The following is a 16,568-nucleotide window of genomic DNA, read 5'->3' as shown; positions in this document are numbered from 1 at the left end:
ATCAGTAACTCAGTAGTGATTGTTACCAAGTTGTGTGACATAAAATATTAGCTCATACCTCTTGTGTTATAATAGAAATGATCTCTATTACACGTATTAGTTGCTTGTAGCCAACGTTCCTAGTCCAAAATGACGTGTGTTGTACACAACCTCGTTGTAGTATTGCATGTGGGTGACCTAGTACCCAGAAACTGGCTGCATCATAAAACAAAAGCCATCATAAGGTTCTGAGTCCACAGTTCACCTGTGTGCTGTCAAATGTATCTATCTAGTGACTAACTGTTGTTAAAGGTGTAATTGTTGACTACATTTTAGGTTTGGAATTGGTGTCCCCTTTGGAGATATGGTTAACATTCTATAAAAGGAGTCTGAAGCAACTACGACAGGTTCGTAAGTAAGTATTACCTCTTATAATCTATGAGATAGTAAGTTGTCCACTGATCTTAGCCTAAATGGTTAAATAGCTGTGTTCCCAAGTGAGAACGCTGCTCTAATCGGTAGAAATAAGTTTGTACTGATCTTACTGGCATTTAGCAACACCACAGACCTAAGATACAATGGATGTTTGTATCTGCTTTGTTACGCTGGTACTGTATGCCAAACACATAGAATGCTTGTTCTAGTTCTGTCTACTTCATACTGATTAAAGTTATATGTAAAAGGTATTAAATTTTTTTTCATCAAGTATTTTTATGCTTAATTTTTCTTGACTACATGAAATATTTGGCACTTTATGTGAAAATACTATTATCATTGTTCAAAGGAAGGTGTGCATTGTTAGTGGATGCTTACTAAATTGTGAGATTTACTTTTGGTGGAATGTCAATATGAGATTTAAATCTCTGCATTCAACTACTGTGGCAAAATTTCTCTTATGTGGACAGTTGTAGGCTATTGGAAAATTTGTTGATGTCGTACCTTCCACTCAAATTTTCTGCATCACATTCCTTTGTACTTTGGGACATGATTCGCAGACGTAACAAATGCATGTCTTGTTTCAAGCAAATACCAAGGCTGTATTATTTAAATTCTATGCACTTCCGTGCTGCTACTGTTTCTCTCTTTACTAATCTTTGTTAAACATCGAAGGCATCTGAAGTGTGATGTGCCATCTGACAACAATATGTGTAGTCCCACATACGTACATGTAAATGTTCTTTAGCTTTGCGACGCTTGCATAGATGTCAAGGATATTCATACTTGCTGTTCAGCTAACTTAATGCTCCTGGGGTCTAACACTAGGCTTACTGATAATAAACAGAGCTTTGATTGAGACCTTTTCATTTAAAGGCTCGGCCTTGGGAAAGAAATAAACGTCAGAAAATACTAATTACCATGCATTTGAGAACACAGAAAAGATTGCTACTACTTAAACTCATACAATGTGACTACGTACATGTCTTAGGACATGTGTTTGGATGTGGGAGATGTTTTTGAAATACTTTGCAGTACATTGACTTGATAGTATTTCCTTTGTCTTATAAAATTCGTGTTTCTTAGGATAGAACATAACTGATAGCTGACTACATATATGCACGTTCTACTTTGTTACTATCGCGCTCCTTAAATTAAAAGCAAATGATATATTGTACCCCACATAGAACCATTCAATAAAACGACTCCTGTGGGTAACAAGGATGGATCTTTCATATACTGTACAGATATGAAGATGGATATTGATACGTGAGTGACCACAAAATGTGCAAAGTTTATGTCAACATCTCTGCATACAATAATTGTTTATTGCATAAACATTGCTATAATAATTCATCTTATGCCTCCAAGGTATGTCTGTCTATATCAAGGTAGCTGCTTATAATTATTTAACACTTCTTTGTTGGTATTTAATTGGTTTATTTAACATAATGATTAAATTAGACAATTATGCAAGTGTATATAGTCCATAGTAACCATGTGCAATTGCTGTTGGGTGTGTCTTACTCAACTTAGTTTCAGGAATATTTGAACCAGATCACTGTATGTATGTTACACATGTACAACATGTTTTCGTCTCCTTTTGATGCTTAGTTAACTCCTTGAGTGTAATATTTCATCAATGACATATTTACAAGGCTTACTTCATCTGTTACTGAAACAGGGAGCTATTTCTATGTAATACTTAAGTGTTTGTAAGCTATTTATGAGATCAATATAACTATTATGAGATCAAAGAAACCGAGAAAACCCAACAGGAAGTTATAGCCATATAAGTACAACCGAGTTCTGTTTAAAGTCTCTATGTATGTATGTGTGTGTTTGTAAGCCTGGAGATGTTGATAGAACAAAGCCAGCCCATACAAAGCTCACATCATTTGAACCTGTCTGTGTGCCTGTGTTGCACCCATCAACTCCTTAACACCTGATAGTGAGGTAACCAGGCAAGCCTTATGATCTACTGTACTACAATAGAGTGAAGTCAGCCATTAGGAGGACATAGTTCAACTTATTTCTTGGTGGTGGGCAATCATACTGTTATGTATATGCTCTTTATTAAAATAAAAGGAGTGGACCTCAAATAATGCTAGTTACTGCTGTGCTATCCTTCCTTGTTCCTTCTTCCTATTCCTCATAAATTGACACTTATTATATCATTACAATTGTGGCGTGACCTAATAAATGTGTGTGTACACGCAAAACCAGTTTGGTTGGTATATGCATACCACAGAATATTCATGATTTCACTGGCAGCTAATGACAGGTGGTAAACATTTATGGTATGTGTGTGGGCAGGCGTGTATGGTTTATTCATGTTATTCATTTGAGGCTTAGAGAATCATCTAAGTTACGTTACCTGCATGCTTTCTTCTGATTTGTTTATCACATACAGTGCGAATTTAATATGTTGTGATAGTTTCATCTCATGATCAGTTTCAGTGTTATAGAATGGTAAAAAGAACCTGCTGTTTGTTGTAGTCGAAAGGTCACTGACGTCAAGAGCCATATAGTCAACTAGTAACCACAACATTTTAACAGGTGGCTCAGTTGTGCAGTGGTGAGGGGTGTTCACACGTACTATAAAATAAAAATTACATGGCCTGATTGAATGGTTCAATAGTATTCACTATGTTTGTCCGCATCAGTTTCTTGGCATTAATACTCGCAGACAAGAAGGATAAATATGACAAGCACAAAAGATCTGGGCATCACAGCGAGGATTATTATAGAGACGTTGTATTTTGTGTCTTTGTGATGATGTGATATTGAGTCTGAGTTCTCTTTAAAATGTGCCGGGGCAAACAAGTCTCATAAAATGTAAGCTTTTAAATTATGAATAATTCATTGTTGTATCAACAGTGCGTGTGTTATATATTTAGAAGATTAGGTACAGTAGTGTGTGCTGCTAGAACCTGTTAATTTGGAGAGTTGAAATTGGAGAGATCCAGGGATTTTTAAATTCCTGAAGTGTCACTTTAGTACATAAACTAACCTAAGAGTCAGGAAAGTTTTACTTGGTCCCAAAGTCTCCATATCACGCTGTCCTGTTCCATACATGACGTATGTAAGTCCATTTATGTAAGGTATTTTATTGCATTAAATGTTTTACGAAGTTGTTTTATATATGTACGTAGCATATAGTGTAGATGGGACTATATTCTGACCAAGATCCTAGACATATCCTAGAAGCAGTTTAGCATGAGATGTTAATGTCTAAATTGTAAATTTGTGGATTTTTAGAGGCTCTAAAATATATTCACATTGACATTATCCACATTACTATTTGATACAACTACACAGTAGGAGGCTGAGTTGTGCTCCATTGTGCTGTGGTTGTTGAGAATGATGTATCCTGATATGAGAATAATGATCAAAGTGAACTATTGCATGTGTACATGTTAGGTGTTTATGTTATGTTGCAACTGTGTGAGATCTTCACTTACTATTTCCAGAGAGCAGCAGGCATTAACATGTGACTGTAGTTCAATAATATTTTGGAGTTCTAGTAAAATTATATATCAGCTCTTGTTTAACTTATAAGGTGACTTTTGTACTAAACTCTGCGGTCAACTGAACCTGAAATTGCTGTCAAATTTAGGTCTAATTTGTTGCATTTTAAGTGCACTCTAGTTTAAATTTTAGTATTGTCGCTATGGCAACTCATTAATGATCCAGTATGGATGATATTTCATCAGTTATGTATAAACCCAAACCCGTGCAACCTGCTAACCTTCGCTCATGACAAGTTTGTTGATATTAAGACTTTCTCAAAGGATTTTTTCACCAACTTTTTCACTCTGTCATTACCATCTTACAATACAGTAAAGACAAGATGAATAATGTTTGTCAATGCAAATTCAATGTGTAAGATATCACCGATATTAATACACTTGTACAAATTTAGAAATTCCCAGAGTACACTGGTAACTCCCTGATCTTATGGATAAGCTTGTCATACTGAAATCAGAGATCTTGTTGCATACAGAAGTTTCCTTCCAGGTTGTAGGTCTGCAGCCTCTGCCTCAACAGGAGTTTCCTTCTTCAGCCATATAGACCTTGTCTAGACATCGCTGTGATTTGCTTTTAGGATGGAACATCCAAGCATTGTTTTGTAGATGAGTGAGTGTCGATTTGTATCTCATTTTTGTAAGCACATCTGCTAAAAAATGAGATTATCACCACTGTTACGCACATATGGTATGGACTTTGCCAACTCACAATAAAAAAATGCCTGCCAAATTCTTTGAACAAAGCAATATCTCTAAAGATGTCTATTGGCACAGTATCCTCTAGAATTTTTTTATGATTACGTTTTAGTATGCGCAACCTTAACACAACCTGTCAAGTGATGGTTGGACACAACAGAGATCAGGAGTATAATAACCTGAAAATATTGGTAGGTAAAAACCTGTTGGATATGCTTGCCTTACAGTAATATCAAGGGCTATAGCAGACAGAAGATACACCATTTAAAGTTTTTAGATGTACGTTTTTATTTAGTATTTCACATGAGTCTCAATAGTCAACATGATACTAACGGTTCACAATGGCTCACCAGATTTACTAAAGATCAAGACAATGCATGTACTTGGTTTTGTAAATTGATATACCACTGTTTTGTGTGTCCAACTACATTACAGAATAATAAATAAACTATATTAATTAACTTCAGTTATGCACATACGTAACAGTACCAAGAATCATTTTCTCCTGTATACAAAATTACTGTTTCAATCTCTGGAGTATACAGGATGGTTATTACATATAATCAAGTGGTCAACAAAGTGTCTACAACATGCTGTGATAGCTATTTACTGCGCCAAATCGGCTGACTACTTAACCTACGTACTTGGAACAGTCCTCCAGCTTACTTGATCTCTTGGATCCTTTATTTCCAGTGAGTGTGAGATTTGTCATGACAAAGGTAGTGCCAGCTGGTCTAAATCCCAGCTTCTGGAGGAACATGACTTTACATCATACAAGTCTGCATTCCAGGATGTCACAATGCTTTGCTACAGGTGGTCTTCCAGGATTTACTCCAACTCATTGTGCTCCAGAAAGTTAAATAAATAACACATAAAAACACTGACATCAATCACTTGTAGGATGCGATTTGATAAGTTCTTTCTTGTTTTTTTATTTTATTTTTTTAATGTGTAAAGCGCCATATCTATGGAAACTGACTGTTTTGTCTCTTGGAAGATAATCTCATATTTTACATATCATTTTGCTATTACTTTTCCGACCTTGCATAGATGTAAAAATTGAGCTTTTCAATGTCAGTCAGAGTATTTAGGGTAAAAGAAGTAGCCCCACATAATAGGGCTGGAACAAGGTCAAATTTTAACCACCAGAACTTCTTACAAGAAAGCTACTGGAGCTTCAAAGCTTTGTTGATTATGTCATGTTAGTAATTAATGATCATAACTGATGGGTGTACACCCATGTGATGTCACACTTTGTTGCAGTTATAGTATAGTCTCTAGTACAACTGCTTAGACTGCCATAGTTGCATGCTTCCTTCCAGTACATGGCTTAGATGTGTCAGTATCCATGGTTACAAAGCTTTGGATGGGGTAAAGCCACCTTTGAAGGTTACAAAACCTCGGAAGGTTCTGAAGCTTTGTTCCACCCCTACCTTCACAAGTATAGTGGAACCTGTTAATCAGGTCACTTGAAAATGAGGACACCTGCATAATCTGGACACTTCCCAAAGCATGTAAAATGACCTAGATAATCGGAGCACCTTGATAATCAAAACACTTTTGGTCAGTCCCGAGTTGTCCTTCATACACAGGATATCCCAATTATTCACAATGAGGTTGAGGATTCCTAACAGACAGGGGTGGTAATAGTAAGCTCCACGTTAATGTATATATATATAAATATGTGCACGTCTTTGGAAGCTCTGAATGTCCTACAATTGTGCAAAACTCACATTTCATGTAACATGTAATGCACTGTCTCCAGCAACTCCAGTGCCTTCCCAAAAGCATTATAGCTGGTGTTCTTACATGATTATGCAATTCCAGCTGCAGAATGCGCCCAACAAAGATTGTGTTAGAATTATTATCCAGGTAGTGGTCACTTCATCTTGGCATTGTGGCAAGCAACCAGTTTTCTAAGCTCTTGGAAAACAATGACCCAGACCATGCATCAAGTACTTAACGGTCTATATGGTATGTAAAAGTTTTGTTTTTTTTACTTTAGCAGGTGTCCTCATTTTCAAGTGTCCCAATGAACAGGTTCACTGTACTGGTACATGGAACACTTGTGTGATACTCCAAAAGACCTCAAAAAGCTTTCTTCTATTGTGCTTAAACTTTCATCCATGTAGTGGTCATGATTGGCAAAATATTAGCCAAATGATATGTTAAACATCATTAGCTACTAAGAGATCAAACAGTCAGTTCACATATGGTGTATATTAATCTTTGGGGCATGTTATTTCCTACCCATAAATATACTTTGGGAAACGTCATTCGCCTTGTCTTTTTTTACTGTCAGCTATTTACTGCTTCAAGTCGACTGACTACTCAGCCTACCCTGAACAGTACTTCAGCTTATTTGATATTTTGGGTCCTTCACTCCAAACATACCTGGGATCTTGCCATTGCAAAGGCACTACCAGCTACATCTGGAGGAGCATGGCTTTACATTGCAAAACTCTGCATTCCAGGATGCCACAGTGCTTTGCCACGGGTGGTCTTCCATCCAACTCACTGTTACTTCATTTTCATTTGGTCATGCCGCTTCTCTCTCTTACTTTCACTAATCATGTTTTGTTACTTATAGAAATTTGTTTCCAGGTTGTAAATCTGCAGCCAGTGAGTTTCCTTTACCCAGTATCTCACTGAGACATTGCCATTAATGGGTTTAAGATGGAACATCCGTGCATTATTGTGTGAGTGTTGATTCTTATCTTGTTATTGTACACATGTCTGCTATGAAACTAGATTATTGTCAATGAATTTGTGAAGATGAGCATCTCTTGCATTGTTGTCAGCTGGCTTGTGAGGCAAATATTTTTATCAGCAACTTGTTTCCTTACTGGCTTCAAAGTAGGGCAACAACTCTTCTGGCTGGGTTAAGGGGTGTGCCTTGCACTGAGATGTTCAGTTCAGCACATTCAGAGAGCCTGCTCTTCCATTGGTCACTTTGTTAGGATCCCTCACTGTGATGGATGGATCAAGTCCCATTTTACTATGGCCTAGTTTTTCTCATTTGTCCATTTCTTTTGCCTTAGGCAGTAGGCAAAGGCAATCCAGGAATGAATTGAATTGTAAGCCAAAAGCCAACTTTTGGCTGTGCTATACCTAGTTTGTGAGGAATTTGTATGTCTTGTGTATGATAAAATATATATTCACTGTTAACTGTTTTCACTATCAACCACATTCTGCAGCTGTGTAGTGCTTCACTATAACCAGTTTAAATAATAGGTGTGGTGGACTTCTGAGAATGTTGTGAAATTGTTGGTTAAACAAATTATATTAAACAAAAGTGATGAATAATATTGTTGATATGTAGATATAAAACATTTTCCTCAGAATAAAAGTAACATGATGAATGGAAATTCTACTGAAGTGCTTCAACTAATTTAGAAAAGAATTTTTATTCGTGGACTGACTGACTGACAGATTGACTGACTGACTGACTGACTGACTTTACAGAAGAGGTACAAAATTAACAGTTGGAAAAGAATTTGAGTTTGTGTTCCATGAACTTTTTAGTATGTAAGCAGCATTGAAGGGTTTTAAATCTACTTAGTTTTTTATCTGTGTTTCAGTGGTGTTGTCTTCCCTGGTGACTACTTGTCCTCCTTTTTCTATGTTTAAGTTCTTGATCACATGATGAAGTTTCCAATTTATGGTGGTTGAATGTAAGTACCACTGAATTCAGTGTAAGTTTTGATTAGCATTTATTATATTTTAGCAATGCCCTTCAGAAATAGGTTCACTGTACGTATTGTATAGCTCACGTGAACATGTCATACCTCCTCAACTGATTTGCTGTATACTGAACAATGGCTGCCTAACTCTCAGTCACGGATGGTCTTTCTTGTACTGTACTTTAGCAAGGTGGAGACTGGTTGGTGATCTGTGGAATACTTTGTGGTCACAGTTGTTGTCAGTTGATATTCTTTACCACTCTTTACCCTTGATGCTTTACTTCTACAATCTAATCTGTGACAAATTTATGATTTTGTATGTCACTGTTTACAGGTGATGTTGAAAGTGTGACTACATACAGCAATACTGGCGTTAATGAACCTTATCCGAAATTACGTCACAGGCATAAAAATGGCTGCTGTAGTGTGGGACATTCGTAAAATTTGTATGGGCAACCATGTGGAGAAAAATTTTGAATGGCAATATCTCAGCCAAGACGGAAGATATCGAGTTCTAACGAGCAGGTACAGTTATAAAGTAGCTGAAAGAATAGGAATCTAGTGTTATTTTGAAAATCAACTGAAAATCGCTTTTACGCACTTATTGTAATGTCTTAAAGCCATACCTGCTAGTTAGAAGTTCGATATCTTCCTTCTTGGTTGAGATATTGCCATTCAAAAATTTTCTTCCCATAATCACCCATGCAAATTTTACGAACGCCCCCACACTACAGTGGCCATTTTTATGTCTGTGTCGTAATTTCTCATATATTTTAGATAGTCAATAAACTTTGAGATCACAGGATTAGTAAATTAATAACACACTATCAATCTGATTCTTTGATTACTAATATATTTATCATCTTTTTGAACATCAAATGTTTGTATCAAATACAAAAATATCAAATATTACGAGTGACCTACATACATAACTTAGTGTGTATCTGGTGACCTTATTATTAATAAGGAGCTGGACATTACAATACCAAGAGGTAGTCACTTTTACACTGCCTGTTAAAAAAACTTGAATAAGGATCAAAACTGGATCAAGCAATTAAGGTGCTTTGGTCAAGACATCTGTAGAAGACATGGTCAAGCCACATGGCCATCATGTCCATCACTATGTTGTACAACATGAAGCATAAGATCTGAGAAAAAGATTTTATGAAATATATTTGGCATGAATCTTGCTGAGAAGCAATCAGTATCTATCCATTATTCATGGATAGTCACTTCCGCATGGAAAAATTCACTGATGATCAAGAAATCAAGAGATGAAGGTTCTAGTATAGGTAAAATCAGGTAAACTTCAGAGATCAATTTTTTTTGCTCTTGTTGCTAAAGTCTTAAAAGTCTTTGAGGACTTATCAAACATGAATTGAGTATTCACAATACTGATCATGTGTTGTGGTCATGTGTTTATATAATCACTTTTCAAGTTGAATTATGAGATCATAAAATGCTCTGTCTGGACTTGTTAGTGCAATTCAATTTTGTGCTATTGTGGATTCCATTTCATTTGGTTTCCTTGTATCCTTACTTGATCCAATTTCCTAATGTTTTGTTACTTGTGGCCATTTAATATTTTTAGTACAATTAAGCCATAATTGTATTGTAATTGATATGACTCATGTACTGTGACATCATCCATCAGTTGGTAGCAGCCTGGATATGCTGGGTTAGAGTAGAGATAAAAAATCATATTTCTCCTATGCCGTAACTGCCTATGCAAAGTCCGGTGGGGGATTTCACAGAATTGGTATCATAATTTACCAACCAATTTCCATATGTAATATAACTGGATGGGAAACTGATGTGTGCCGGGTTCATTTTAAATTCATTGTGAAAACTTTGAGGTGATTGTTTATTCTAACCGATGTCATGAAATATTTCTGGTAATGCCCCTCCATGTATCAAAGCGTTCCATTGACTAACTGTTTCTGTATGCACCCCTCACTCATTGCATGGTTTTTGCAGCATCAGGAATGGAATTGAACTTGACAAACCTACTCGTTCATTATAAATATTGCTCACCTCCAAAACGATTGAGCCAAAAACACCACAAAGTTTACACCTGAGACTGTGGTGATTAGTTTTTACCCGTTTGACTTTTGTCTGCTTATATACAACATGTCTTCTACAGTATGATTTTTCGGGTAACTAGTTTTAATGTGGAAGTTTAATCTATCAACAGCTGTGATGAATGTGTTTCACCATATTTGCCATACCATTCATGCAGTCAGTGAGCTACATCATTTCTATCAATTCAACTATCAATGTATCATTTGTGACCGTCTCAGCAAAAAGCCGACTTGTTCGCACAAAAATTTTAATTGTTCAGCATTATTAGCAATGTCCAAGCAAAGGATCACCAAAGTTTCAGCCTTCTGTGGTGTGTAGTTTTGAAATTATAGCACTAGAAATTAGGAAGAGTAAGATAATCGATTTGTACAGCAACTATACTGAAAATAAACTACAGGCACTTACATTCACAGTCATAACGTCCGTTTGGATTAGTCTACAACATTGCAATTTGGCTTAAAATGTTCACCATGGATCAGAATATCAGCCAAGGTATAGTGTTAGCCTTGTAGACACTTGCGCATATGGATATGAAAGCGGTTTGGTAGAAGAAACGATGACGATCTTGTTTACGTTTACCGCATCATAAACAAACGCACGTGACATGCATATCGTTGAAACTACAAAAACGAAGCAAAGATTTTCGAACTCTCCATGAGCAGGCGAATAAGATGGTGCATAGTTTTAATTGATTTGAGTCTTCCTTCCTTGAATACTGGCCTGATAAAAATGTTCGTATTTTTCTTTGTAGCATTCGTAATTTTGTGAATTATTTTTAAATTTCGTTTTTCTCAATACGCATGCTTGTGCGAACAAGTCGGGTTTTTACTGAGACGTTCACATTTAGTATGGTAGTAGTAAATAGTAGGGTTTGGAAATATTTGTATCTAGCTTCCTGAGTGCCGTGGCAATATTGGTTGGGAACAATCTTTGCAATTTTCTCTTATTTAATTTTTGTACTGACTGACTGACTGTTGCCCCATACAAGAATAACTCAACTGTGGCCAATGCTACATAGTACAGGTTTTTCACAAATAGTTGTTGCTCGGGTCAGACATGTGGCATACTGCAGGAGATACAATGCACACACCATAAACTTTACTTTTGTGTTCTATGTCTTTTGGTTCTAGTTCAGCTCATCAATTCATGGGTAGCATGTCAATGATTTAGTGAGTCTATCAAAGCAATTGAATTGTACTGGTACATTACTTTAGTACCACATCTCTACAGCTAACACGAGTACACAAACACATTTCTCATACTCTTCACTGTGTTTAAAAAGTTAATGGTATTCTGTTTTGTACACATCTTCAAGTGTTGTGCAAGAATAAGCCTGGTTCCATCTTGTCCTTGAACGGTAAACAAACGAGTGTAAGAATTTTCAAAGGCTGCAGTAGAAGTTTTTGTCAGACCGTCACTGTAAAGCTATAATAATAATAATAATCTAGTACATAGTGATCAGTCATTACAATACACGTAAATGCACTTATTGAGCTTGTTCCTGAAACGCTTCATCTTTGTTTGTAGTTGGTAATGGCCAACTGAACACTGGGTTAAAATCTGACAATATCACATTGTTGTGGTTATTAGTGTCTAATTGATGCCCCCCATTCAGGTTCATTACGTTACTGACATTGACTTTGCTCTGGTGCACCAGCACAGCCACTGGACTCTCACTACTGTCACATTGCTGACTCTTTGTAACCAGTGTAATGTTAAGCCACTAAGTGGACTTTACTCAGAAGCCAATTTAAGGACTTACCAACAAGGTGGCTAAGATGATGTTAGTGACTGTTTGTAGTATAATTAGCAACATAAAATGGCCACATTTCTTGGAATGGTACACTTGAAGATAAGTGGTTGGCATGATAACAGTGTTTTGCAGTTATGTACGTAATTCCTCATGTGACATGTCACTCATCTACCAGCTACTCAAGTTAGTTTTGTATGGCAATTCCTGTTTCATGAGGGTCTCATTTTGTTAGAAGTCTTTTATTTATCTAGCTGGCTAATTTTTCCTACTGTATGTGTGATAGAATCTGGAAAAATCCAACCACTAGTGCATTTTCGAATTCTTTATTATTAACTACAAAGTTGAGGGGAATGTTCTGGTACCATTTCAGCCTCGAACGTTGGTGTTACAGTACTACAATGCAACAAAATAATTGATTTGTTCAGCAACTATAATGGAAAAATAAATTACAGGACATGATAAACAGGAGTCCAGTGAAACTTGTACCATCACATTCACCATGTCCATTTCTGGGTAATTTTTCTCTTTACCTTCTTTCTTTGTCACAAACAAAGTCAAAATCTGTGAAGAAAGATCAATGGCACAACATGATGTAAACTAACACTCATATCTCATGTTTACTTCAACAAAACAACTCCTCTTGTGTGTTGTTATGTTGGGGTTTTTGCAGATCCAGTCAGGGAGTCACCTTTTTTTCAATTTTTTTGCATGATGCTAGAATTCATTTGAAAGGTGCTGTGTATCTCCCATCTGATCTCACAAAACTAATACAGGCTGGCCGGTAATACTATCTCTGGCCATTGTTCCTCCTTGTTTGGCCACAGGCAGTCGTTTAAGGTTGTCACTTCCAGAGAAATGACAGCTTTGTGTGACAACCTTCACATGCAGTGCACTTTATAGGATGCTGAGGCTTACAACCAACAATTTGTTAATTTGCTTACTCAACAATGGGTTTTGTTTTGCCGTATTTGTAGTGTTTTTATCACCTGGTGCTGATCACATGATCCTTATGTTTGCGTATATGTGTACCACCTAACCATGCAGAAGTGTCATGGTTAATGGACTAGGGGACACGCACATACACTGTAGGTGTGTATCTAGTGAGTATATTAACAATGATATGATATATTGACTACTGTGTAGTAGTGATTGAGGGGAGATGACCTTTTCATGCTGAATCTCTTAGTTGTACTTTGCAGAGTGCACTGTATAAGCCTCACTGTACACTAAGTAGCCACTTGGTTACTATAACTCTATTTCAACACTGTGAACTTGAAATCTTGACTGATTTTTACAGTTCTGTATCCCGACAGCTGCCTACCTGTTGAATTTCCCAGTGTATGGTGGTAACACTAGCGTTGAAAAAAAGTGCACCACGATATATTATTATTATTATTATTATTATTATTAGCACTTTACAGTGACCAGCACTGAAGGTCTGACAGCAACATGTGCTGCAGCCTCATGGATGTATTTATCATGGTATTCAATATTATCACAAACCATGTAATGTTAATAAGTACAAGTTTTTCTATGACTCGTATTGTTGTATCCATCCCAAAAACAACCTTAAGCTATAAAAATTACATACAACCATATATTAAATATAATTTGCTTCATTTGTAAGACAGTTACATTAATGATATTTCATTTTGTAAGCAATATATCACGATATATCATGAACTCGATATATCACACTGTGTAAAAATAGCCTCGATACAGTTATTGTCTCATGCTTTTATCACGATAGCAGCGATATATTTGTTATATATATTGTCCAACCTAGGTGACACCAGTACAGCTGGTGTTTGACATGTTTAGATAATCTATTTGAAGGGTAGAGATTTCCATCACATAAACTGGCTAGGGCTGTTATTGTCTGGTCATTATTCCTCTTTGTTTGACCACAGGTAGTCATCCAAGGTTGTCACTGTCAGAGAAATGGTAGTTTTGTGTGTACAGTGTACTGAGGTTTATAATGAGCAATTCGTTATCTGTTACTCAATGATGGTTTTGGTTTTCCTGGTACATACGTACATGTGTGTTTATCCACCCAGTCCAGCACATGATCCTCATGTGTGTGTACCACCTAACCATTGAGTCATGGTTAATGGACTAGGAGTATGCACATACGTACGTATCTGGTGAGTATATTACACTGATGTGATACGTAATGACTACTGTTGTGCAGTAGTGATTGAGAAATATGGGGAGATACTCTTTCGTGGCTTATCTCTTGATTGCACTTTGCAAGATGCACTGTACAAGTCTCACCGTACGCTAAACCACTTGGTTAACTATAACTCCATTTCAATGCTGTGGACTTGAAATCTTTATTGATTTTTACAATTCTGTGTACCTACAGCTACCTACCTGTTGAATTCCCCAGTATGTAGTGGTGTCATCAGTATAGCTGGTGTTTGACTTGATAGATTTGAAGGATGGGGGATGATGACCTATCTATACAGGCTGGCTAGGTGACTGGCCATTGTTGCTCCTTGTTTGGTCACAGGTAGTCATCCAAGGTTGTCACTTCCAGAAAAATTGCAGCTTGTGCATAATGAGCAATTTGCTAATTTGTTTACTCAATGATGGTTTTGTTTTTGTTGGTTTTTCCTGGTCTGTACCATCTGGGCACATGATCCTTAGGTGTGTAACCACTGTGTGGGAGAAATGTCACAGTTAACTGTGTTAGTGTAGTTTAGTGGTGGGTAAATTGTCAATAATGTGATAATGACTATTGTCAAGAGTTATGAGCCATGAAATATAATAGGACATAGTTGGGAGGTTGTTGTGACTAACGTTTCCTCAACAATGTTTGTGCATATGGTTCTTACTTAGCCCCTTAAGGCACTAACAAATATGGAATTGTGGCCTCAATAAACACCTTGAGAAAATCTCCACACTGTAACAAAGTGGCTTTATGACTTGGCATTTCATGGATACATGGCAATATTCCCCCCCACCCCTCAGTTGTTGTCAGTAAAAATATCACATACACACACACATACTACACGCACACACACACACACACACTACACACCTTTTACCTGTTGTGATTAACAAGTACTTTATACTAGAAGTTATATAATTAGTACTTATACATAGCATGGTACATGTTTTTAAATCCTTAAATTGAAATCCTTGTTGTTTCAATGAAAAAGACAAAGCATTCTTTGTAATGAAGGGACTCTTTCTACTCCACAACACATCCTTAGTACATACAGCGCTTTTTTGTACAAGACTAGTCTATGAAGTATATCAACAAGATATTGTCATTGTTATGTAGTGGTTTAAACTGCATGAAATAGCCAACCAAATAAGTTCATTTTATTTTTCTTCAAGGGAGGTCACATGTTATTATGATTAACTTAGCGGTCAGATTTCCCACACATAAGACTTTTATGTGGCTTTAGCCAATCAAATATTGTCACCTCTGATGTAAGCATTGAGTTAGTAATGTGATATGACTATCAACACAAATGTCACATACTTGAATTAACCAAGCATGTTATAGATACACCTTTAGTGTGGTGAAACATAGTGACACATCACCTTCCCTTATAGGGCATAGCTTTAACAAAGAAAGTGTTTTAAGTTGATTGAATCATGCATAGTGTTCCTCAGGTATCTTCAGCGGTCTATTTTAAAATCAGCACCAAAGTAGGACAGCCTCCAGGCAAAGAAGTTAAGTAGTTGTTGGCAGAGAAGGCCGTACACTTTTTCTTGAAAATGGGCAGTTGCACGTGTGTCTGTTGTTCTTGTCTATATGGTGTAATTGATTAAATCCCTTAAATCTCCTCTGCACCAATTCCTTGTCATATCCAAGTGCCTATTACAGACTATTGTATTGAGAAGGAGCATTTGTTATGGGACTGAGGAAAGTAGTAGTCATAAAGGAAACAATCCTCTATGGTTTCAAGAGCTTAGATGAATACTACCTCATGTCATTATACTTTGCATCAGATCTGTGAAGCCAAACTAATATTGTAACTGATCCTTGTAGCAGTTAGAGTACTTGGTACATGTCAATACTGTACATCTTTGTTGTACAAGGAATCCACTTGGGTGCATATAAAAATTATTTCTAGTGACCACAATGTTTCTGTTATGAACCACTGATTTCCACACAGTGAATTTAAATGGTTGGGCTAAAGATAAGTACACTCATGTGTAAACACGTTACACTGTAGTGAGTGCCATGTGAGTGTTGTTATAGAAATCCTAGAATATTTGACAACCTCTTATGGAACACTTTGTTCTTGATGGAATAAAATAGGATGAGTTGTGAATAGCTTTAATGTGGTTTTACTCATTTGTGTATAATCAATATGAAGGTGTCAAAGTCGTTAAACCTTTACTCAAAACTTCAGATGACATTTCCCGTTTGACAGATTCATCCCATGCCAT

The 16,568-nt window shown here is 36.6% G+C and overlaps 1 long non-coding RNA gene across 1 annotated transcript in view; it reads left to right on the top strand.

The window, feature by feature from the left end:
• LOC136266659 (uncharacterized) overlaps positions 1 to 16,568 on the top strand; it is a 34,499-nt gene that overhangs the window by 116 nt on the left and 17,815 nt on the right. Inside the window, exons 2-3 of the long non-coding RNA XR_010706216.1 lie at positions 316 to 386; positions 1,602 to 1,683. This is a non-coding gene — a long non-coding RNA (uncharacterized lncRNA). The remainder of the gene's footprint in view (positions 1 to 315; positions 387 to 1,601; positions 1,684 to 16,568) is intronic.

This window comes from Dysidea avara, chromosome 9 (genome assembly GCF_963678975.1).
Source record: "Dysidea avara chromosome 9, odDysAvar1.4, whole genome shotgun sequence".
Classification (NCBI taxonomy): domain Eukaryota; kingdom Metazoa; phylum Porifera; class Demospongiae; order Dictyoceratida; family Dysideidae; genus Dysidea; species Dysidea avara.
This window is presented reverse-complemented; position numbering and strand designations above follow the sequence as displayed.